The following is a 26426-nucleotide window of genomic DNA, read 5'->3' on the forward strand; positions in this document are numbered from 1 at the left end:
GGATATGTCTGAGATTTCACTATTGTTATGAGAGATGGCCATGGGTTCCTTAGTGGGTAGACTCGACGCTTCATTCTCAATCCTTTCCATGCTCTTGGTCTCCTTTTTCTTAGTGTTCCCAATCGCTTGCAACTGCCATTGTTTTTACTATTTTCCCCTCTTTTTCTTGGTTGATGAAGGTGTATCCCTTAAAGACTCAGGACCTTGAAATAGGTTAGCCATTGATATGCTTGGTCCAGCTTTCTCTTTCTTTGGTGTGTCCTCATGGGACGTAGCTGCGACCTGTTGGGCAGCCTTGCTAGGTTGATTGGTCACATGGGCCATCTCCTTGGCCACATCTTCAAGAGGTTTCTCCTCAAGCCTAGGCTTGAGGTGCCTTGACAATTCTAGAGGTATCAAGGATGTTGATTGTGACACCTCTTCCATGGGTGAATTGCCAAGGACACGTTCCACAAGAGGGATCATCATGGCCAAAGCCTGTGACTGTTGTGATTCCTGATTGGAAGTAGTAGCGGCTAGTTTAGTGGACTAGCCACTATTGGTAGACTGCAGTGTCAAGTCCTTAAGCAGATCAGAAATGGCCATGTCTTTTGTTTCCCTTTGCGCATTCACTTTGCGCACTCACTTGAGCTACTCACAATGGATTGCACATGCATATCCTTAGGCTGAGAGCTAAGGATGGTGTCATGTCCCACCTCTTGGACATTTGGAAGCTTAGATGGAGAGAGATTGGGATTGAGCAGTTGCACTTGAAAATTGTTATTGTGCTTTTTGTGTCCCCTTAGGAAAAGAGGGTGTAAGAGATTTGGACTCCTTGGTGGGCTTTGCACAGGCTGAGAGATTTGCTCATTGGCTGTTAGATGGTTCTGCCAATTCCTTTGCTGAGCAATCAACCTTACCATGAGCAACGTTGTGCCTAAGATGCTTGTTATCCTTTTGAAAAATCGAAGGCTCCTTGGGCACTAGTGGCCTTTGTGTACGCTTGACGGGTACATATAACATTTGCTTGTTAAGCAAGCTAGGCTGAGGGTCTACCTTTCGAATAGTCTCGTTTGGTTTCTTGATTTCAATCATGAGGGGCTTGGTCACTCCCATGTTTTTGACTCGAGACTTGGTTTTTCTTTTAGATTTTCTTCTGCGCTTCTTTGCTCTTGATACGTCCTGGTCTTTGGCTGACAAAGGTGGCTTAGAAGGGGGTTTTGGTACCCAAATCCATCGGTTACCTGCGTAATACCCTTGTGCATGTAGTAGTGCTTTGGATATCCATCGCAACATTGTGCAAGCTCTCCATCAATGCCTTCGTCTATAAGGCTTGGGCTTCTTTTTTGGTCTTCTATGATATTTGTAAGTCCAAAGCCTATCCTTGGCATTGTCTCTTGACCTTCTTGTTTCAAGCATGGCCTCACTCACTGGTTCTCTTTGTTCAACATGCGCTTGTACCAACTCTTTCAACAAGTCATTGCTCTCATCACTAGGCTTTCCTAGCACGTCAGGATGTTCCTTGTCTTTCCCTTGAGGTTTGATGAGGTCACCCTTACTAAAGGTTGTGATTATCCTCACACTCGGCAGTTTCAAGTGTATCCTTTGTGCTATGTAGTCAGCCTCACATTTTGTCGCCCTTTTGAAGGGTCATCGTAGGAGGGTTTTCTTTCCACAACTAACACTATTTGGAGGAACATGGAATAGGATAGGCAAGCTTTCAGTTTTAATAGTTACCATGATTTTGCACTTTCCTATGAGTGCTTGTGGGTGTCCCCCCTATGGACTAAGATTTGCATTAGTCGATGTGAGCTCTAGTTGGCCTAGTAGAGTTCGTATCAATACAAGCCACACAATATTCACGATGAGGTTCACTATTAGCATTGAGAACCATGGAGCTCGAACACAATCTTGCCACCAACAAGACACATGTTCAAGGCACTGCACTTTGCTCCTCACCGCCTAGTGGGCACATGTTGACCGCCATGCTTCATGGGTCAAGATATTAAAGTCTGCTCCTTCATTGATGAGAGCATCGACACTATGCTCTCTTTTTGCGGTGAGTTTGACCCTAAGATAAGCAGGTGGTACTATATCTTCATTTTTCGGGTCTTGGCTTGTAAATTTAAGTCTTCTAATGCATGCCCTTGAGTCGCCTACTACAAAGCTAGATTTGGATTCTCTAATGATGTCCTAGGTGGTCTGTGTAGTGCCGTTCAAGGTGCATCTATTGTCAGGACTTACATGTCTAGCCATCCTTGCAGTAGCTTGATGTTGTTGCATTCTGTTTTGACTAAATGTAATCCGAACACAACCTATACATGTTCTTGTGGCATGGCCTTTTTGCCATTTGTGGGAGCTTTCGCTCAACCGCCAAGACCCTCAGACCACTTATTGCTTCAAGCGTTCCAAGCCGAGCACTAATGGCTACCTCTCACATAGCCGACATGCCATCCATATCTACAGGTGTAGTGAGCTTACCTCCATGTTGATTGAGTTACCTCCTCTCTCGCGCACTCTGGTAGCTTCACGATCCAAGTATAAACTTCAAGCAAGCTCCATCCTCAAGCTCCACGCCCTAAGCTCCATCGCCGCGAGCAAGAGAAGAGAAGAGAAGAGAAGAGAAGAGAAGATTGAGAGCTTCTCCTCCCCGGTCCCTCACCCTCACACACTCACTCCCTCACACTCTCACACTCCCTCTCTCAAGCATAAGCTCAAGCAAGAAAGAACAAGAAGGAGAGGAGATCCACATTTGGACACACGCAAGAATGAGCTTCTCATTCACTTTTTAATTTTATATACAAAACCCTAAATCCCTTTTGGGCGGTCATCCCCTTATCCCCTTTTTTACATGGCTGGCTAGGCCCTTTTTCCCATTGTTCTTCTATCTGCCTAGCTTCCTTTCCACTGCTCGTCTACAGTTACAAATTGCACAGGTGAGAGCCTGGCGCTTCTTAAATTAAACCATGATGCGCTTGTGCTCTTTTACAAAAGTATTGACTTGCGCTTTTCCTTGCGCACATTTCTCCCTTATTTAGGACTTTTCTCCTTGTGCGTCTTTGTCTTCCATTTCACTTTGCCTTGGCCTTTGTCTTCTGCTTTAGCTTTCTTGGATTTTCCACCTTCGTTCGTTTAAGGGTTAACATTACCCCCTCTTAGACGCGAGTGCCAGTCCCATGGCACTCACCGTCGTAGGTAGCAGGCTTTAGCATGCACCGAAGATGTGGGTGGCAAGGATGTCTGTGGTTGCCATGGAGGAGTATTGGTAGTGGTGGGGAGGAAGGTCATTGGGGGCACATTGGTGGTTTAGATAGCTGGTGGTAGGGCTATTGGAGTTGGTGGTAGGGCTGTTTTTTGTGGGGATTGCACTGATGGAATACAAGTGGCGGTTTGTTGGGGATTCTACACATGACGATTCTTGGCGGGCATGCATGAAGATAAATGATAGGAATTCAGAGTTGAATGTCGATGAAGAGTAAACGACACTTTCATTGGAGTCTTCAATACCTGTTATTGAAAACCTCTCATAGGTGGTCTCTCCCTAGGGGTAGTGCTAGTTTTATCTATCATGCACAAGACATAGTTCACTTAATTTGGGAGACAGGTCAAACTCTAAGCAAGCCGAGAGTATTGTCCTGCACTTGAGGACCCAAACTGTGTATATATTTCGGTGCCGATATTATGTGAGTGCTCGTGCATACGTAGATATTACGTAGTTAGAAGATCGCGGGCTGGTTTCTCATAACAATGTGGGGATGAAGCAAAGTTGTCCATGTTGAGAAGAAGTACACGTGAAGGTGTATGCGACATCCTTTGCATTGTGACTGCACAATGTAACATAATTGAACACAGGGACACTGTACTATCACTAGGCTAGTAGCTATTGGACCTGCATGATGAGGACAGTGTACTTTTCATGGCCATTAGTGTGGTGTGTACAACAATTGATTGCAATGGTATTAAGGCAGAGTGCAAGAAGGAATTGTGTGAATGGATTAGGGTGACAGGTCTAACCATAGACGAGACAAGCCCCTAGGTATGTCCTGCCCTTGATGTGCCTAGAACAATTGTGGGTGATGTTAAGGGGCTAGGGGATTAGGGGCGGAGCCAGCCAACCAAGGCCACTGGACGCACCTAATTTGAGGACCCCTAGGCGCTGTGCTGTGATCATGGGTGCTTCTTATCTATTCGTTCTTTTCTTTTCTTTTTTCATTTTCTATTTTCTTTTTTTTCATTTTCATTTTCTTATGCTTTTTTCTTTCTTTCTTTCTCTTTTCTCTCTTTTTTTTTTTGACTTGCCTGAGTACAACCATTGCAATATGTTGAGGCTATCAACTTTTCAATGGATTGGGAAATGTCAAGCTTCGAAGGCACAGGAAATAGATATTATAGTGATGATTGTGCCCTAGCCTCGTTGTTAGAGAAGCCATTGTTGAGATGGGGAGATACACTTGAGATATTGCAAACATTTTTGCGACACGCGATGTCGGTACAATTGAGGTAACAACTGTCGTGAGCCAACTATAGAGCTTGACCCCGAAAGAGAGCGTAGCCCATGACTATGCTTTGGGCCATGCGATGTGGGCACTCGCAAGGGTGATTTTTTGCGTTCCGCAGCATGGTTTTGTCGTGGTTCTTTGTGAGGTTGGTGGTGTTGTGGTGACTTGGGCATTGAACAAGTTTGCATGAAGACCTGTGTCATCCTACATCCACTTGTCACTCCATGAGAGTACATGCAAGTCGCATGCGTCAAGTACAACGAACAAATGCAATCATGTCAAGATATTAATTTTTCAAAATCCTATGATGCTGATTGCGATGCCTATTCCGGTGCTTGTTAGAGACTTGGCATATATTAGCAATAGGTGAGGAGAGCGTGTACAAGTGGGGAGCTTGCCCCCTTAACCATCAAAAGACAAAAAGTTATGGCAGGATGGTCTTTGCTAAGTTGCTTGTATATCATAGGGGCTACTCGATTTGCATGCGGGGCGAGTTCGGGTGGTCAGCCGACTGAGGCTCTATTGGTGAGGGGCTCCTGTGAGGTTGGGCAGGGAAGATGTCGGCCGGGACCTGAATGGTGGAGTCTCTGACTGCAACAATTTCCAAAATGCTTTTGAACAATGCATCAAATTCTTCCTTGTCTCGAGCTGCCCTTTTTGCCTTTGAGCACTTGGTGTCCGAGTGTCTGTTGCGGGCTTACACAACTGGTGTTGCCACACCTTGTGTGCTTCTTTGAGCTTCTACTCCCCTGGCCTGGGCCTACGTTCAGGGTGGTGTCACTTGGGACCTTGTTTCTTTGCATACCTTTTGAGGGTAGGCACGTAGTGCACCGGTGGAGGAGCTTGTGCTACATATTTCCTTCGACAGCAAAGAGCATCTTTGCAAGCCAACTACCCTGGGTGCTCCATGTCTTCCACATAGGGGGACATGCAAAATGTGAACCAAGGATTAGGCCTTAATATAGGATAAAACCATTTGCATTAAAGGGATTATAGTGTGGGTTATCAAGCGATATGATGCGAAAGGTGAGGCATGCAGTGTTTGTTGTAGAGGGATGGCCCCCATGATGATGTTCATTTGGCCTCCAGCCATTAGCAGATCTTGGCTCGTGCTAAGTTACGTGGACTAGTTGTCATGGAGTGGGGTAGGGCTCATCCTTGGAAGGATAGACTGGAAAGGGGGAAAGGTGTATAGAAAGGGACGGTACCCTGTCTACACCATCAAAGATGTTGGTCAGGGCTTCCTATGGTGGTAATGAGGGTTGCATGCCCTCCACCTGGAGGTGGGAATGGTTACACAACTTCTAAATGTGTGGTGAGAGGAGGTCCTGAGGAGCTTAGCCTGTTGAATCCAACTCTTCTCCCTGTGCTTGACTATTATTGCTTGTGTCTATTGATAGTGTCTATACAGGGTCACAAAAGTCATTGTTTATTTATATACATATCCATGAATCCATGTCACTTCACGAGGATAAAAGCCAATTGTAGAACTCTAGATTGTACTGGAGTGTGGCACATGCATCTAGTACTCATGGCAGCTTACTCAATACTGATAGATATTTTGCAACATCGAGTAGCATGGAACCTTGTCCGAGTCTACTGGCAACATGTAACTTCTCCTCAGTGAGAACCTTATCAAACAGAGAGTTGTCTTGGCTAGGTTCAGCTAAGTCCACTTCCTGAATGGCAGTCAGTACTACTCGAAAGGAAGTTGGTGCCACATAGGTTGGGTCTCATTGAGACCAATCGCTCCTCTGAGACTGTCATGATCTGGGCTCCTAGTTCGGCCATTGCAACGCGGTTTTCACACCAACGTTGCTCAAATTGACTTGGCCCTCTGATAGTCATTTTAGTTGCTCTATCTCTAAGAGATTTGGTTGGCACAGCACATCATTAAATGTGACAGTTAAGCGTAGTTCGTCGGCTTCCTTATCAGAGATGAGTCGCATGCCTTCATACAGGAGCCTGTTATAGTGCTCGCCAAGATGTTATTGCTCTTCCCAAGATAAGGGAAATGGCAAGTATTCTTCAAGTTGCTCTTTAGGGAATGCACCCATGTCTGCTAGGACATAGACACGTGAGAACACTTTGAGCTTAGCATCCAACTCGGTTAAGCATTTTGTGACACTTCTATGTTCAACGAGGGCTTGTGCGGTTGCTATCTCATGCAAGGTTCTAGGAGTTTTCCTGGGCTTTACCATAGTTGGGGGCTCGAGCCTAGAAGAGTAAGTTTGGCGAACGCTATGATTTTTTATGCTCTTGGGGTTTCCATGATTCTCGTGAGGCTTCATTATTGAGTCATGGTTCTCCTTGGATGTGACTGGTATAGATTTGTCACCCTGTTGTGACAGCGTTGTATCCACTCTTGATCGGTCAATGCGAGTTCTATTGTCAGTGGATTGAGTGTTGCAAGCAGCCACCCATTGATGGTAATTACTGCTTTGATTTTTCAGAGCACACGGATGTGTCTGAGGTTTCACCGCTATTAGGAGAGGCATCAATGGGGTCATTGGTGGATGGACTCAATGCTTTATTCCTTAGCTCTCCAACGCTCTTGGTGTTAATGTTCTTGGGGTCCACAACCACTTGTAATTACTCTTGTTTTCGTTGTTTTCTCGTCTTTTTCTTGGTCAGTGACGGTGCATCTCTTAATGACTGAGGACCCTGGACTAGGTCAACCGTTGACGTGCTTGGTTGGGCCTCAGCATTTTCTTTCTCTATTATGTCCTCATGGGACATAGCCATGGCCTGCTGTTTAGCCTCGCTAGGTTGTGAGGGTACAACTACCTTCCTCTTTGGAGATTCTAGCTCTTCAGCCAATTCCCTTGCGTTTAACTCCTCCAGCCTAGGCTTTAGGCACTTTGAAAGTGTTGGAGTTGTCAAGGAAGTTGGTTGCGACACCTCCTCCACAGGTAAACTACTAAGGACACGTTCCACAAGGGGCATTGTCACGGCCAAGCACTGTGAGTGCTGTGATCCCTAATTAGAAGTAGTAGCGGCTAGTCCAGTGGATTGGCTACCCTTGGTAGATTGCGATGTCAAGTCCCTAGGGCGATCGGAAGTGGTCGTGTCTTTTGTTGCCCTTTGAGCATTCATCTGTGTAGATATTCTAGTCCCATTAGGTTGCACAGGCATATCCTTGGACTGAGAGCTATGGCTAGTGTCATGTCCCACCTCTTGGATATTTGGAAGCTTAGATGGAGATAGAGATTGGGAGTGAGCAGCCACCCTTGACGACCGCTGTTGTGCTTCCTGTGTCCGTTTGGAAAAAGAGGGTGTAGGAGATCTAGGACTCTTAGGTGGACTTGGCACTAGCTAAATGATTTGCTTGAGGCTATTAGATGATTGTGCCATTTTCTCTGTTGAGCACTCAGCCTTCTCACGAGCAGCGTTGTGCCTTTGGTGCTCATTATCATCTTGGGAAGTCAAAAGCTCCTTGAGCACTAGTGGTCTTTGTGTAGGCTCAATGGTTACATATGACATCTGCTTATTAAACATGCTAGGCTGAGGCTCTTTCTTTTGAACACTCATGTTTGGTTTCTTGCCTCGAGACCTAGAGTTTCTCTTAGATTTCCTCCTGTGCGTTGCTTTTGATGCAATCTGGCCTTCAGCTGATAGAGGTGGTTTAGCAGGGGGTTTTGGTACCCAAATCCATCAGTTACATGTGTAATACCCTTGAGCACGTAGCAACGCTTTGGATATCCATCGCAACATTGTGCAGACCCTCCATCGATGCCTTCGTCTATAAGGCTTGGGCTTCTTTTGGGGTCTTCTACGATATTTGTAAGTCCAAAGCCCATCCTTGGCCTTGTCTCTTGATCTTCTTGTTTCAGGCATGGCCTCACTCACTGGTTCTCGTTGTTCGACCTGTGCTTGCATCAACTCTTCCAATAAGTCCTTGCTCTCGTTAGTAGGCTTGACTGTTATGTCAGCACCTTCCTTGCCTTTCCCTCGAGGTTCAATGAGGTCACCCTTGCTAAAGGTTGTGACTATCCTCACGCCCGGTAGTGTCAGGTGTATCCTCTGTGCTACAAAGTCAGCCTCGCACTTGGTTGCCCTTTTGAAGAGTCTTCCTAGGAGGGTTTCTTTCCCGTAATTAGCACTATTAGGGGGAACGCGAAATAGGATAGGTAAGTTTTCAGTTTCAATTTTCGCAAGGATTTTGCACTTCCCTATGAGTGCTTGTGGGTGTCCCCTGTAAGGGCTAAGAGTTGCATCAATCGTGAGCTCTGGTTGGCCTAGTAGGGTCCATGCCTCATAGGTCAAGATATTAAAATATGCTCCTTCATCAATCAGAGAATCGATAGTATGCTCTATTTTCGCGATGAGTTTGACCCTAAGATAAGTAGGTGGTACTATGTCTTCGTCTTCCGGGTCTTGGCTTGTAAATTTAAGCCTTCTAACAAATGCCCTTGAGTCCTCAACTGCACAACCAGATGTGGATTCTCCACTAATGTCCTAGATTGTCAGTGCAATGCTATTTAAGGTACATCTCTCGTCAAGAGTGTCATGTCTAGTCATCTTCGCATTTGTAGCTTGTTGAGTGTTGAAATGACCTGTTTTTTGGCTGATTTTTATTGTTTTTGAGAGCTGAATGGTTGATTTTATGAAATGATTGATTGGTTTGAAAGTGGTTTGAGAGTGTTTTAGATGATATTGATTATGTTTGGAAGTTCATGATGTTTTTCAGTGGAGATGTGAGGTTCTGATAGGTTCTGATTGGTTTTGTATACCTTCTGTTTTGTTCTGTTTTCTCTCTGTAAGGAGGGATGGATTGATGATTGATAGGGTTTGAGATCTTGTGAAAGCTTATTGAATAGTTTTTGATGGTTTGGAATGGTTTGAGTATGAGTTATGAGGTTTTGATTACCTTCTGTAACCTTCTATCGGTCTTCTGTAGAGCTTATGTTTCTGCTCTGTCTCTGTACTGTAACTGTTCTGTAGCTGTTCTGTAACTGTACTGTGACTGTTCTGTATGCTTCTGTAAGTGTTCTGTAGAATGTATGTGTAGCTTGGGAAAGTTTTCTAGCCTTGGAAAGAGGTGAATACAAGTGCAAAAGAGTTAAAAGAAGTGAAAGAAGTAGCTGTTGAAGACTCAAGTAAAGACTAAAGTGAAGTGATAGTAGTGAGCTATGAAGGGACACTGTAGTGGCTCTGGTGACTCTTCATATCAGACATACCTCTTGGGAGGGGTATCCACGACCTAAGAAGGATTATTGAGGGTGATTATGAGAGATTGTAGTGAGGAGATGATGTATTATTGATGGAGAGAGAGAGAGAGAGTCAGAGATAGCCAATTCTACTAAAATAGAGTGATTGTATGTGAGAGATTGAGAGAGAAGACTATGAAGATATTGAAGATGAATACTATGTGATGTATTTCCATTCAAAGATGGTGTATTCCTTTACTTTCTTTGTTATATTGATGGATTTTGTGAAGATATTGAAGAATATGGTTGATTCTATCAAATCTGTGGGAGATCTACATGATGCTGCACGAAGATTTGTTGTGCCTGGTGTTCTTTTCTTCATGGTGATCATATAAAAACTAATAAACAAGCTTGTTGATGTTACAAGATAGATTTTCTTGCAAGAGAATTCCCTTTTCCTTGGTGTTCCTCTTGGGGCTCCATGTTTTTGGTGCGTAGCCGGGGAATCTTGCCATCAACAAGCACCAGAAGAGGCTGAAAATGAAGGAATTGGCATTGCCAAGAAGAGAAGAATTCAATGGATGTTTGTAAAGTTCATTTTTCCACTGAAGAGTTGGAATTTCTCATAATCAAATCCACTTTCCACAAGAAGTTCATCCCACAATGGCGGAAACACATCACCATCATGATGCATGCTCTATGTGGTGGACAGTTTCCTCTTTTTGTTGAAGCAGCAGAAACTTGCATCTTGGTGGCAAACTGTTTGGGAACAAACTGAAGAGCAGAAACAGAGAGAATGACCATCCATGGAAGATTTGGCATTCATTGAGAAGTTTCCAGACATAATCAAGTGGGAGATTGTGAAGAAGCTTTAGGAGTCTTGGTCTGTGGAGGTCACAAAGACAAGAAGGAAAAGAGTTGGAATTTGTTCGTGGATGCTCAACAACAAGATACATGGGATGCTTGGTGCACTGATAATCTTCTGTTTGTTCAATTAGCAACCCACTGGAAGTTGGTAGACAGAGTGTTCTTTACAACATACACTGTTGAAACCATCAGAAGCTGGCATTACTATGATGATGGCACCACCACAATGCTCAGACATATGCATTTTGACACCTTCAGAACCGAATACCTTCCTCTGTGCAGTGGCATGAAAGCAGAATTCAGAGGCGTTGAAAAGGAAGAAGTAGAAGAAATGTTGGCAAGACAGTCCTCCAGAGACTGAAGCCTTCTGTTAACCCTCTGTGGAGCACTAACAACATAAGTGGAGCCAGCCAACCCCCTGATGAATGACGCAATAAAGAGGCAATCGTTAGAACGAGTCTAGAGGTACGTGAGAAGAGAGAAAGCAAAAATCAAAGCTGAGAATGAGCTCGCAGCAAAAGCCGCCTTTGATGCCCTTGCGGAACTCTTTACAGAAGTCCTAATGGCACATCAAGCCCTTCCTCCTCCTGTTGGAGGCCCACTTCCAAGCCAGATTTGTCTTGGAAATATTGATGACAAGCCAGCGAATGTAGTCTCGTTGCTAGTTTTTAAGGGAGAGTACAATGAAGACCCCGATCTTCATGTAGCAGAGTTTATGGTAGTATGTGTGGCTAACAATGCCAGAACCCCTGAACATTGGTTAGCAATATTTCCCGCCACTTTCAAGGACACGGCGTTTCAGTGGTATGAGAGACAAGCAGCAGGAACTTTTGGCACATGGGACGACCTGAAGTTGGCCTTCCTCACTAAATTCAAGCGTGAAGGTTTTGAAGAGCGGATGCGAGAGGAATTTATGAACCTAAGTCAGTCCTCTGGAGAAAGAGTAGAAGCTTATGTCTCACGAATGGAATCCATCCTGAAGAGATGGACTAACCATAATCTAGATGATGGCATTCAGAAGGGGGTGTTTCTCAGAGGATTACAACCAGAAGTCCGTAAGTTTGTGGAGCTGCAAAGACCAGCCACACTGCAAGCTGCAACAGAAGGTGCTAGACTGTACGATGAAGTGGAAGCTAGATTGGCAATGAATCCAGGAAGAGGAGTCCTATCTCCTCTGATGCCAGGAATGATGTACCCACCAAATGCAGTCCCAGGGACAGCCCCCTACCCCTACCAACAGATGCCCCCAGTATCACAGTACAGTGCACCAAATCCACAGTGGCCACAATCCATGCCTCAAATGATGGTTCAACCACAACAACAATGGTCCCAACCAATTTTCCCAATGCCAAATCAGCAGCAACAGTGGAACCCTACCAATTGGAGCCAACAGCCAACAGTTCAAACAGGAGCTCTGAATCAGAACCAGAACAGAGATCCCTCTGTACTAGCCCAACCTGTTTATGCAGTGATTACTGAGACTCATCAAAACCCTACAGCTGGTACCTCAGGAGGAGAAAGCTTGAAGGATTACTTATCCAACTTAGTTGCAAATATAAAAAAGGAGTTGATGGATGTGATTACAGAGCAGCTACTACAGACACTGAAAGTGAATACCGCCAGTATATCGAACGTTGCAGGAGCAAGAAGAGATGTGATGCGGTCAAATACTTGGTGTGGTAAGTGTCATCAAGTAGGCCATTTAGCCACTGAATGTACACGAAAACCAACCATTCTTGGAGCCTTCTATTGCTACTGTTTGCGGAAGAACCATACAGAGGATATTTGCTCTCTGAAGGAGATGCATGATACGAGAAGGAAGGAAGAAGACGCAAGATTCAACTTGCTGGAATCCAAAATGACAACACAGGATATTGGACCCAAGCCTAGAGAGTTTGGTCCTAATTTCGGACCCAAAAGATTTCCATCCCAAAGTTACAGAGGAAGACAGTCTGGCGGTGGTCAGAGATCAGAAGTGGAGTGTTACAGATGCGGAGAAAAGGGACACATTTCACCAAATTGTCCAAATCCCAGAAGGTCAGTGGATTATAAGCCCTTATGCAGTCGATGCAAAGGAGAATGTCACACTGCAAAAGATTGTCCAAGCCCAGCCCCAATGAAAAACAGTGCTACTGATAGTCCAGCCAAGGCCCAAGAGCCTACCTCCAATTTAGTGGAATTGGAAGTTGCTGCCATCACGCGTGCAAAGAAGAAGGAACCACCTATCCAGAAAGAAAATAATCCTCCTGCCAGAATAGTAAAGTTCAATCTTCCACCAGAAGAACAGAACAGAACAGAGCCTGACAGTGCCGTACAGAGCACCACAGTGCCACAGAGAGTCACAGAGACAGTTCCAGAGACAGGATGAGAGGTCCAGGAAATAGAAGAGGAGGAGGTGCCACAAGTGACAGAAGAAGTCCCCATGATGCCCTTGTTGGAAGAAACAAGGAAAATGAAAATGGGTGTTGCCCCATTTCCTAACCGGTTAGAGAAGCCAGTGGATCCTATCAAGGAATACGATCTGGTCAGAGATCTAGATACCTTTAAACCAAACCTCACATTCCGACAATTATTGATGCTGTCTCCCAGTTTGAAAAAGGTTCAAAAGTATACTGACAACAAGACGTGGCTTAAGGATTGCTCCCCAATCAGCAACAAAGTCCAACAAAGCTCCAGAGCCTGTAAAAGAAGTGGACGTGGCTAACGCCTTCCTAGTTCCGGGTATCCCAGAGACTGGCGTGTGGATAGAAGGCTGCTTCATTGCAAATGCATTGATTGATGGTGGTTCATCAGTGAACATTATGACGGATGTGACAATGAAGGATCTAGGCCTACAAGGTGTGCAACCCACCCAATGGCTCATCAGACTGGCGGATCAGAGAGTAGAATCAAGCCTTTGGACATTCTCCCATATGTGAAGACTACAGTGGCTGGAAAAGATTATTAGCTAACCTATCTGGTGGTGAAGCCAAACTCTTATGGTACATCCTACCCTTTGTTACTGGGTAGGCCATGGCTTTTTGAAGCCAGAGCAAGGATAGATTGGTTCAAAGGAACCTTGACCTTGGGTAGAGGACCCAACAAAGTGGTGCTGAAGCTATATGGTGCTCAAAAAGGGCATGGATCCACCTCCTTGGAATTATCTTCTGACTCCCCTAATGAGGCTACAGATGGCACATCAGCAGACGAAGATGCTGTCAAACAGATCCTTCCCAAGAAAACAGTGGCACGTTCCTTAACAATGGATACTGTAAGCCAACTCCCAAAAGATGCAACGTCATTATCAATGGGCGAATACTTCCTGCCTGAACCATGAACGATTTCCGAAATCACTTTTGACAGTGAGATAGAAGCATGGATGTACTGCTCTCCTTGTTACATGGCCATAGCAGAGCTAGAGATAGAAGCAGAAGATGAAACAGAGAACTTGTTCTTCTCTTACAGAGCTCCTACAGAGACAGAGACAGAGACAGCGACAAAGACAGAGCCAGAAGAGGATGGAGATGATATGGAAGAAGAAGGTTATGAAAGCGAGATGAAAGAGCCTATCCCACCCGAAGAGGATACATATAAAGAAGAAGTTCCAGAAGCATCAGAGCAGACGAGCTCATGCTATGGGACAGGATGTCGATGGTACCATTTGGTCTGGTAAATGGATCTTCCCATATGCAAAATCTTTATAAGAAATGGATTAAAAAGAACAAGCCATCTTTCAGCAGTGGCTCATGCCGTCCTAACCCATCCTTGCCAAAGAAAGATAATGATGATGCACCGTGCCAACAAGCACTAGTCTCACAAACCCAACAGAAATCAGAGGGTCCCTGTTATGTGACATTCCTGGATGTGTCATCAGAAGAGGAGTCTTCAAGACAAGAGGTAACTAATCTTGAAACCAAACCCGAAACGGCTCTAATCCCATTTCAACATCTCAAGGAGCAACCTAAGTCTCCACCAAAAGAAGAAGTTGGTTCTAGTGGGACATCAGAAGAGGACACCACTCCCTTGAAGGAGTCGGATCTGTACCCAAAAGCAGTCCGCGGGACCTTCATCTGTGAAGTAGAAGGTGAAAGGCAGTTAACATTTGTGGATGCTGATGGCACTGAACGCCATTTGAAGGTGGATAGCAGCCTACCAGAAGAGGAGTTGTCAACTTTGTACAACTTGTTGAAAGAGAATTTGGACGTGCTTGCATGGTTCTACAAAGACCTAAAGGGGATTGATCCCACAATATATCAGAATCATATTGACTTGGAGCTTGATGCCAAGCCAGTACGGCAATGACAGAGGCGAATGAACCCAAATTATTCCACATTGGTGAAAGCAGAGCTGCTGAAGCTTTTGGAAGTCGAGTTCATCTATCCAGTGGCAAATAGTGAATGGGTTTCACCCATTGTGGTGGTACCCAAGAAGAATGGCAAGCTTCGTATATGTGTGGATTTCCGCAAGCTGAATTCCAAGACGAAGAAGGATCACTTTCCTATCCCTTTCACAGACCAGCTGTTGGACACAGTGGCAGGACATGAGCTTTATTCCCTTTTGGATGGATTCAATGGATACAACCAAGTGCAGATAGCAGAAGAAGACCAATCCAAAACAACCTTCACCATAGAATGGGGGACCTACGCTTACCGAGTAATGCCATTTGGACTCTGCAATGCCCCTGCTACTTTCCAGCGAGTCATGATGGCCACATTCCAAAATCATCTGCACGAATTTATTGAGGTATATTTGGATGACTTTTGTGTCTATAGTTTAATTCGTGAACACTCGAGACACCTGGAACAATGCTTTGACTGATGCCGGGAGTATGGGATTTCCCTCAACCCCGACAAATGCATTTTTGGGGTCTCTTCTGGAGTTCTGTTGGGCCACATTGTCTCTGCACAAGGGATATCAATATACCCTGCAAAGATCGAAAAGATTGCAGCTCTGACAGCACCCACCAACCTCAAATAGTTGAGGGGATTCCTAGGTCATGTGGGTTACTATAGAAGGTTCATAGCTCATTTTGCAACAAAGGCAACCTCCTTGCACAAGCTTCTGAGAAAAGATGCAGAGTTTGTTTGGACGGATGAATGTGACAAAGCCTTCAACACTCTGAAGTAGTGTCTGATTGAGGCACCCATTCTGCAACCTCCTGATTGGATGAAAGAGTTCCATGTACACACTGATGCATCTATTGAAGGCTTAGGCGCTGTCCTATGCCAGAAGGGCTCCTCGAAGCTGGATCAACCCATCTATTATGCAAGCCGAAAAGTCACTGATAGGGAACAGAACTACACAGCGACAGAGCTAGAGTGCTTGGCAATGGTGTTTGCCTTAGAAAAGTTCCGCCACTACCTCCTATTGACCCACTTTAAATTTTATGTGGATCATGAGGCCATGTCCTTCCTGATGAACAAAGCGGATGTGAAAGGACAAATGATGAGATGGCTCCTTCTATTCCAGGAGTTTGACTTTGAGGTAATTACCAAACCTGGTCGTTCCCATGTTTTGGCTGATCATATGTCGCATATCCCACAAACTGTAGATGAGGAGCAGGATGATCTAGAACTCCTTGATGCCTCCCTATTCTTGGTAGAAACTGTAACCCCCTGGTATGTAGACATTGCCAATCTGTTGGCAACCCAACAATACCCTCCTAGTATTTCTAGTCGGGAAAGGAAGAAGCTTATGTTAGAATCAGCCCCCTACACCTTGCTAGGCGGTGCACTGTACAAGAAAGGCAAAGATGAAGTGCTCAGAAGATGTATTACAGGAGATGAGATTGGGATTGTTCTGAAGGCTTGCCATGACGAGCCATGTGGAGGTCACTTTGCAAGAGAAGCCACAGCCAGGAAAGCTCTGCTAGTAGGATATTGGTGGCCTACCCTCCATAAGGATGCCTATGATTACTGTAAAAGATGTGATGCTTGTCAGAGAATGGGGAAACCTACCAAGACAAGTGCCATGCCACTGCAACCCATTCTTCCCCTGAAGCCGTTTGAGAAGTGGGGAATCGACTTCGTAGGCCCAATCGATCCTCCTACTAGAAGGAAACAGAACCGATACATCCTCGTATGTACGGATTATGTCACAAAGTGGTGTGAAGCTAAAGCCCTAAAGCAGGACGATGGTAACATCGTAGCCCTGTTCATGTACGAGAATATCATCACCCGTTTTGGCAGTCCCTTAGAGCTGGTAAGTGACAGAGGCACTCATTTCATTAATAAAGTCATTGAAGAGTTGACAGAGTTGTATAAGATCCGTCATCACAAGTCCACTCCTTACTACCCCAGAGCCAACGGCCAAGTCGAAGTCACCAATCGCATCCTCTGCTCGATCTTGATAAGAACAATTGCCGCACACCATCGTGATTGGGATGATCGACTTACAGAGGCCCTCTGGGTGTATAGAACCTCCCATAAAGCAGCAACAGGACAGACACCCTTCCAGCTGGTGTATGGTACAGAAGTTGTTTTCCCTGTTGAACTGGAATTGCCCTCTTTGAGAGTGGCTATCAAAGAGCATTTGGGGGATGATGATTCACTGCAATGCCATCTCCTGCACCTGGAATGTTTGGACGAAACTCGCAGGATGGCTCTACAGTGCATGGAAGCCACGCAAGCTCGACGCAAGGCTTACCATGACAGCTTCCTCAAGCACAAGGAGTTCAAAGAAGGTGATTTGGTCCTAGCCTATGATTTACGATTTGGCAAGTTTCCTGGCAAGCTCCAACAGTGGTGGATGGGCCCATATAAGGTACTTGCCGTCAACCGTAATGGCTCTGTCCAAGTGCAGACCGTTGATGCCTCTGATGATCCCTTCCTAATCAATGGATATTTCTTGAAGAAGTACTTCCCTCCTTGGGGATCTTGACAATCACGATCACCTGATCCTTTCCCTCGTTGGCATGGCACTGTCACTCTTATAATGCTACTTCTGATAGCCGTTCTTCAGTCACTCCTCATGAAGTGGGCACAACCCTTTGTCCTCTCAACCCCACCTTCCTGCCTTGATATCTTATCCTCTATTTTTCACCAGCGACAGTGGTGAGGTGGGTTCTGACATATGGTATTTCCACCATTCTCTTACTTGATTCGAAGAGAGAAAAAAAAAAGAGAAAAAACAAAATATACATATCGGTCATGGGAGAAAATGACTTAGGTCCCTGTCATGCCAACCTATTCTTTGAGAAAAGGTGGAAACACCCTCGGGAGTAGGAGAAAAAAATAATAAGAAAAAAAAAACAAGAAAAGAAAAATGAAAAAAAACAAAACTGTTATGGGAGAAAAGGAAGCAATTCCCTGTCATAGCAGGCCTCGTTCCAAGAAAAGATGGCAAACACCCTTGGGCGAGAAGCTAGCTGTGGAAAAGGTGGCAACACCCAGCAGTCTAGAAAGTGGATTCATCAATTGATATTTCCAAGATCCAGTTTCGAAACTACCTCCCTTGGTACTCTATGTCCTGGGTCTCTCTGTAGAGTGTCTAACTGTCTTCTAGCAGGCGACATGTCCTATCCCACACAACATTCGATTTGATGGCTATCTCCCTGGGTATTCCTCTTCAACAACTCACAACAATCTTCATCGACAACCCCTCGAGTGACGCGAGCTTTCATCCTAACCGGATGGGGAAGTGAGTATGGTTGCCCTCTGTAACTATCAACAGAGAGTGAGACAGAGGGTGGGGTGAGTGACCAATCTTTCCCTTCAAATCAAATGAGAGGTGAGAAGTGTGAATGAAGTGTTGCACGCACAAGATGGGCCTCTCAAGGCACAAAGCACGATTTATTTTTGTGCACTGCGCCATAAGGCTCCATGGCCTTCCTTCTCACACTGTATGCCAGCACAGGGCGGGATGCACAATTGCACCATCAAATGCGCACAAGGCATACAACCTTTGCACCAGTGACCATGAGGATTACATCAATGGGTTTTAGGAAAGGGCTGCCCTCCTGTATCTATCAACAGAGCGTGAGACAGAGGGTGGGTTGAGTGTGATTGGAGTTTCTTCAAACAATTACCGAGAGGTGAGATTGAGGGACGTTACGACACTTGGAGTCAGGTATGTTCCCGTTTCCCTATGCCCCCATGGATGGGTCTCCGTCATCACAAGACATGTCACCCTGTTCTGTACACTGCACTATAAGGCTCCCTTGCCTTCCTCCTTGCACTTATGCCAGCTGGGTTAGATGCACTAATGCGCCATCAACTATGCACCCTGGCATACTCCCTCTGTACCATCCCCCTTGTCGATTTCTAAAACGGGTATGAGATATGGGTTTCAATCCTTCTTCCTCGAGTAATATTAGTCATGGGGCGAGTGACAGTTCTTTCATTCCATTTGAGTAACTGTGAATTGAGTGCAATATCCCTCATCATCGATGAATTTCCTGTGATTCCTTCAACCAGCTATCTCCTTGGGTGCTGCTGCGTGGTCCCTGCCATGAAGAACGTGTGCTGGAGTGAACCTTGGTACCTCCTGCAGCCGACAATAACACAGGACGTGCCATCGACAATCAACCTTGATTCTCAACAACATGGGCCAAGTTTTTCTAACCCTACCACTTCTGTTTCTCGGTGACGGTCCTGTTTTAAGTGTGGGGATGTTAGTGGATGGTCTGTTAGGTGGTCCTAGGTCCCTGTTGCTCGGTTAACCCTACCCGTTCAGGTCTTAAGTGTGGGGACGCGTCCCTGCGCGTCTACATTGTATACCCTTCTGCATATGCCTCAGCCTGCTAATGCCTTTATGCCATGTCTTGCTTTTACTCTGTTGGGGTCCCTTCCCACCCACTCGTTTATTTTCCACCCACCCTTGGGGTTGTTCCCTTGCAGTTTTCCTTTATTCCTTGATTTTGTGGTCCTGCCCTATGAACGCATCCTACGTTTACCGACATCCACATCTGACCTTATAGCCCTGCTCCTCCCTTTGAATTGACCATTTTTCCATGTGAACACGCTTTTCATGCTTCGGAACTGTGATCAGACATCATAGCCCTGCCAATCACTTTTTCCTTGACATTTTTCCTTTTTACTATGTGTCATTCCGATGCACGGTTTGTCCAATATTAATTTTACGGTTTTTTATCGACTTTTTCATGCATCTTTTTGACATTTTTCCATGTGAACCTACCCTGTTTGCATCGGAATTCCAATTTGATTTGACACCCATGTCCACCTTGCCTTCCCCCACATTTTTCCTTTTTCCTCCACCCTCTTTCGACTTTTGGATTTATTATTATTAAATTTTAAATGTGTTTTCGGAAGTATTTTTGGTGTTTTTCGCATGTGAACCCCTTCTACTTCAATCGGAACTATGTTTTGACGTGATAGGATTGTCGGGCACATCTTTCTGCACATTTTTCCTTTTACTTGCACCTCGTTCCGATGCACGGATCTTCCGATATTAATTTTTTAATTGCGTTTTTGGACCCGTTTTTTGCGTTTTTTGCATGTGAACGCCCTGTCTTCCCCCCGGAACCCCCATTGCACATTTTCCTTGTCTTCCCTCTACCGTCCTGCCCAGTTTTTGTTTTTACAACATTTTGTTTTGACAGCTGGATTGGGAGATATTAATTTTTCTTTAATTTTTCGTGTTTTCACACGATTCGTCCCGTGCGTGAACGCGCCCGTTTTCGATTTTACGCATCTTAACGCGCCCTGGTCATGTCCGCATGCCCCGTTCTGACGTTCCGGCGCTCTTTCAATCCCGTCACGGCAAATTTTTTTACCCCGCCCGGCGCACGAGGGCGCGGGACGGGGGTATGCCTTTCTCTCATGGGCCCCCTGCCCCATCCCTTGGGCACCTTCTTGGGTCCCTACCCTAACCTTTCCACCCCCTCCCCACTACCCCATCCCTTGGGCACCCCCCTATGGACCCCTCTACCCCATCCCTTGGGCACCCTACCAATTTGGGCGTCCCCCTCCCACCCTTTTCCAACCCGCGCCCCCCACACCCCCCCCCCCCCCCCCCCCCCCCGCCCCCCCCCCCCCCCCCCCCCCCCCCCGCGCCCCCCCCCCCCCCCCCCCCCCCCCCCCCCATGGGTGCCCTTACCCCCCCCACACCCTTCCCTATCCCTCCCCTATCCCGACCCCTTTCCCCCCAACCGTCTCTCCCCTCCCTCTCCCTCTGCGTGCTCCTTCTCTTCCCTCGTCCTGCATTCTCTCCTCTTCCTCTGTTCCTTCCCTTCCTCCTCATCTTCTTCCTCCCTCCCTCCTTCATCTTCTCTTCTCCCTCTCCTACTCTTCTTCCTCCTCTCCTCCACGCTGTTGTGCCCCCGCCCCTCTGCCCACGTCCTGTGGCCCATCGGTGCCGTATCTCACCCTCTCCATCGCCACCATCCTGCGGACCTGCGCGACTGGTCGCCGTAGACTATCTGGAACTTGCACGGTTCCAAGGTGGTGCTCGAGCACGACAACGGTGCCACCTCCAGGCCGTGGTCGCCACCTGCGCCCTTCGCCCACCACGGTTGCCCCCTACGTGGTCGCCGCTTGCGCCCTTTGCCCACCACGGTCGCCCCCTACTCGCCATTGCTCCCGCCCCTCAGCCTGCGCCTTCCCTCCCACGACGTCGCTGCGCCGCCTTCCTGCCCGCCGCCAACACTGCCCTCTGCCGCCGACTGCCGTGACGTCCTCCTCGCCGTCGGTGGTCTCCTCCCGCCCTGCACGGCTCTACGCCCCGTTGACCCTCCGTCCCTGCCACGTGCCCATTGCACAACCCTACCCACTTACCCCCATCTAAGCCCCCCTTCCCCCCTCATTACACACCTAACCCCACCCAAGCCCCCCATCCCACACCCTCACGAAACCCCCCTTCCCTCCCCCAAGCACACCTCCCCACCTAAGCACCCCTTCACCCTAAACACACACCTACACCCATCTAAACACACATTACCCCATCTCAGCTCCCTTTCCCCTCCACAGCCCCACCACACGCTACCCCCCCATAGGCACACCCGCAGCTAACACACACAAAACCCCCCTACTCCCTTGTAAGCCCCCTGTCCTACGCTGCAGAATCGTTGAACAGCTGAACCGCAAAACCTCAACCAAGCCCTAGTTCATACGCAGCCAACCACCGCAACCCCCTCCATAAACCTCCGTCCCACCCGCAGACACCCTCGAGACGTAGACACACGTGCAGGTGTGTACGCGCGAGTGGGTGATTGAGATTGTTCGTGATTGATCGTGTGATTGTGCAGGATCGTGTGCGGGAGCTTGTTAGCCGATTGTTGACACGCAGCTGCTACGCAGTCTATTTCTGGGTATTGTCCCATATTTTTAATTCCCAACCCCGCAAACCTTTAACAAACATTGAAAAATAAAAAAAAAAATCTTTCAAAACCCTTAAATTCTGAAAAAATACAAAAAAATCTAGAAAAAATCCTACTATTTTTGCAATAAATTGCACTATTTTTCTAACCTGCAAATTTTAGAAAAAAAATTCAGACCATTTTCAAATTCAATATTCTTTTAAAATATACCCAAAAAAAGAGAAAAAATTCATAAAAAATGCTAAAAATTTCCAAATTAATTCCCAAAAATTTCCTAAAATTTTTATTAACACTTTTTACTTATTTTTGGCATGTTTTCTAAGCTGAAAAAAACTTCATTACACACCTAAATCTATCAAACAAAAAAAAAAACCCAAACAAAAATAAAATAAAAAATCATTTTTTCATCCAAATACCAACTAAACATCTAGAAACAAAATCCAGATATTTTTGGATTGAGGAGAGCGCATTCTTTGCATTCGCATACACCACTACCAGGTATTTTTCCTTTTATTTTTTATTATTTTTTCCAGCTACCCCAAAATCCACGGTTAATTTAAAAAAAAAGAACCCTAAACACCACTATGGCACGCGCGTTCGCGCTAAACATACCACTTTTTACTAAAAATTAACCCGTTGTTCACTTAGCACACGCTAAGTGTGCTAAAGAGGCACTTTAATATTTTTAATTAAAATGAACCAGCCGTCACAAGAGCACGCGCTGGCAAAAAAGTGCTTCACATTACCTTAATTTTTAATACATGAACTTGCATTTAGAGACCCAGTCTGGGTATCGAAGTCCGGGATTCGACTTAAAGCACCGCTTTAACCTAATAATTGGTAATTAAATTTTTAACAAGGAACTGCCGTTCTCTTGATAAGGTTTATCACTTAATAAAAATTCACCCATTTCTTAATAATTTCCTAACATGAACCTTTCATTAAATTAATTCCCCCTCACTGCACTTATTTCCCTTTTTAATGAACTCGTTTCGTGGGATGGGCACGCGAAGTTTTCGGAGTTCTCTCCATGGTCAAAACCTGTTTGTCAAAGTTGTGGTCTTGATATGTATGGGTTGTGGTGATGTTTTGGTTCGGTTTCTTTGTTACAGTTAAGGGTACGGTGTGTAGTTTTTTCTTTATTGCCTGATACGGGGTTTTGGGTGTTTGTATGATGCATAGCATGAAGCTTTCGGTCGCATATGTCTAGAGGTCATGTCGAGTTTTTTCTAGATTGTGGTTTGCTTGGGGATAGTTGGTCAAGTCACGTTTCACCATTTTTGGTTGATATCTTATCCTTGGTTTTTTGTCTGTTGCTTTGCAGGCATTCTCCTTGTTTGTCTGTGTTTGTGGTGTGTGTGTAACCATCTGAATGGCGCCTTCTCATGCTCCTCCCCCTATCCAGTATGTCCCACTAGTCAGTAGGGATTACTCTTCCCTACTCACTTTTGAGCCTCTCATGAAGGCAGGACTCGCTGCTTTTGTGGCTGCCTCCTTTCCATTGCTTCCAGAGGATCCATCGATGTGTGATGAGTTTCTGGCCTCCTACAGCAAGAAGTTGGGACTGGTCCAGGATATTTCTATGACTTTGACACCTCGAGGCCTAGGGAAGGCTCTGTCTCTTCCCTCCAAAGGTGAACCCTTTGTTACCACTCGCCAGCTTTTCTCTAACGAAGAGATTTTGAAGCTGTTACAAAAGCAGACAAGGGAAATTCTGGATGTTAAGAAGGTGATTAACTCTTCAGGAGTTTCCTTTTCCATGATCACTGATCCTGTGTGGAAGTTGGTCTGTCAGTTTCTCTAGGACAGGTTTATGCCTGCGAAAACGCCATCCCATTACTTGTCCAAAGAGCTTTTCACAGCTTCAAGGATGGTGTTAAAAGGAGTAGCTATTGATTGGAGCACTTGCCTACTCACTAAGATGGATCAACATTTCGTCAAAGTCACCAGGGGCAATGTTACCAATGTCACCTCTGGATCGTACTTGTCTGCCTTCTTGACCTACTCAGGTTTACAGAAGAGTGTGCCTCCACCTCCTCCATCTGATCCAGTACCTTCTCCTCCACCTTCCGATGAGTCAGAACCAATTGATATAGAGGATGATGATTCTCCGCCTCCCCTGGTCATACAGTGCAAATGCTTGAAGCGGGTAGCGGGTAAAGCTCCTTCAGTGCCCATTCCTGCTACCTCTGGCAGTGATCTCCCTGGTTATCTCACATGTAATAACCTGTTCAAAGCACATCGAGAAGGTTCGTTGGATATATCAGTCCCCTCATTGAGCAGTCTAGTCTCGGGAGATGCCATTCCTTTTCTATGTAAAGACATTCAGAGTTCCATTGAATTGTCAGTGACAGCCTGTGTTCAACAGCTGTAAGCTTCCTTTTATGAAGAACTGATGTAGTCTAAGGACCAGTTGCATAAGGCAACATCCGAGTTAGCCTCTGCTAAGGATATCCTAGCAGATTTGTTTAAGCAGATGGAGTAACAAACCCAATTGGTTGCAACCCAAAGAGATGAGATATCTTCTTTGAAGATCCAGTTAATAGAGACTCAATCAGAGGTTACTAGCCTTTCAGAGGAGAAGGAGAGGATGTCCAAAGAAGCGCAGGAGTTCCAAACTCTTTTAGATGTCAAACTTTCAACCTTACAGATTGCTAATGACACAGTGGAATCCCAAGCCTCCCAAATCAAGCAATTGCAAGATCAACTGGCAAAGTCACGGTCTGTTCCTCCAAGCCCTCATGTTCCCTTGATCCCTTCTCTCTCACAGCAGGACTTGTCAGCTCTTCAAAGACAGGCTACCTTGTGTCCTCTATTCCAAGATAAAGTGGAAAGATTGCAATCCAGAATGGACTTGTTATGGTCTACATTTGAGCAGTATCAGGAATATGTTTCTCCAGACCATTCTTTCTTTGTCCACTATCAATTACAGTATCAGGAATATGTTCCTCCAGACCATTCTTTCTTTGTCCACTATCAATTACAGAAGTTGGCCTTCTACATGAAGCTTTCCACGATGGATTTATCTCTTCCAGAGGATGGTTGGAGTGGGACTTGGTCTGCTGAGTTGCTGACAGAGGTGGTAAGGATGGTGTTTAAAGATTCTGTCGACAGATACCATGTTGATGTCATACATGTATCTACAAGGAGACTTGTTGATTCCAGATGAAGTGGATATGGCTTAGTATGTGGGGGACGTGGTTTTACAAGCTGTTTTGTATGTCAACCATTTGGAGTTGCGTATAGCTGACATGTTCCAGAGTTACTCCTCCAAAGTGGCTACTTGCCCTGATAATCCCTGGCATACTGTGATTGATTCTGTGGTCCTGAATTAAAGACAGAACACAGCCCCTACCTATGCCCAGAGCACTAATCAACTGAGGGTGGATCTCTTAGCTTATCTTTCAAAACATAATCCATTTAATTCTACCTTTTTTTATGACTATCATAGAAGATCTCTCTTAGGACCTTCTGTTCCTACCCTACTGTATTACCAACAAATGGCTCACCGATATGATATATATCTTTCACTCTATCAATCCAATTCCACAACTATCCTACCCCTTCTTTTCCAACCTTCATATTTTCCTTAAATTCCCATTTTTACATATTGTTCTTTTATTGAGGATAGAGTTTTTTCCCCTTCTCCACCATGTCCTTCTCCATCCATTCATGTACCTTCCACCTTTCCTATTTATTAGTTAACACCCTTCCTAAGTGATTCCCTATAAATTTCAGCCACTCCTTCTTTAAATCCTTCTTCCTTTTATGATTTTGCCTACCCCTCTCTTCATCCACTTTTCCTTATTCCACTTCCATCTTCTGTCACTTCTATATCTCAACCACCTCAGTTGGTTAGTGTTTATGACGGGTTTGATCATTAGATTTCCAGAAGAAGGGGATGGAGCTCGAATGATTCCCTTACAGGACCTTAGATCAACTGGCCAGTAATTCCAGGAGAATGGATAGCTGCGAGTCAAGCATACCAGAACTATATTCATTTTGCTCAGCAGTATTCACAGTCTGCAAATCCTTCAGTGAGATTAATTGCTCATTTTTCTTGGTACTTAGCGTATATGCATATGCATTCTCATAATGATTCAAAGCCTATTCCAAAGTTGTGCATGAATGTCAATATGAGCATTGATTCCCAGCAGTTGGATATATTGTATTTTCATGCCCTTCGTTTGCCTAGCAGATACCTTGTCCTGTTGGAAAGGATGTGCTGCCTTCAGTTTTTTCAAAATCCTCCCAAAATATTTGTAGATGAATCCTTGTCTATGGATCGTTTCCGAAATCACCAATCTTTTAAGAGGGATCATCTTCATTGATACCTTTTCCAATGTATGGTGGATGATTTTTAATGAAAATCTCTCTTTTTGGAGGAGTCATTCAGATGGTTGTGTTGTGTATAGTGTTTGTGTTGTGAGTTACTTTATGTAATAAGATCGTGGTGGTTGCCTATTCGATTGGCTTTCGTGCGAGCTACATTTTTGGAGAATTGTGGTGATGGTGTTGCTGGTTGGAGAGTTGATGATGCTGATGTAGAAGAAGAAGAAGCAAACTCTTATATCATTTACAAGTTTGTTGTGATTTCTAGTTTGATAAGAAGTGTTAATGTATAAAGGGTTTTCCTTTCGTTGTATTTTTATATCAAATACAGGTTATAAGTTGGGG

Source organism: Lygodium microphyllum, chromosome 1, assembly GCF_053477565.2.
Source record: "Lygodium microphyllum isolate KBCC chromosome 1, Lygodium_microphyllum_v1.1.10, whole genome shotgun sequence".
NCBI lineage: Eukaryota > Viridiplantae > Streptophyta > Polypodiopsida > Schizaeales > Lygodiaceae > Lygodium > Lygodium microphyllum.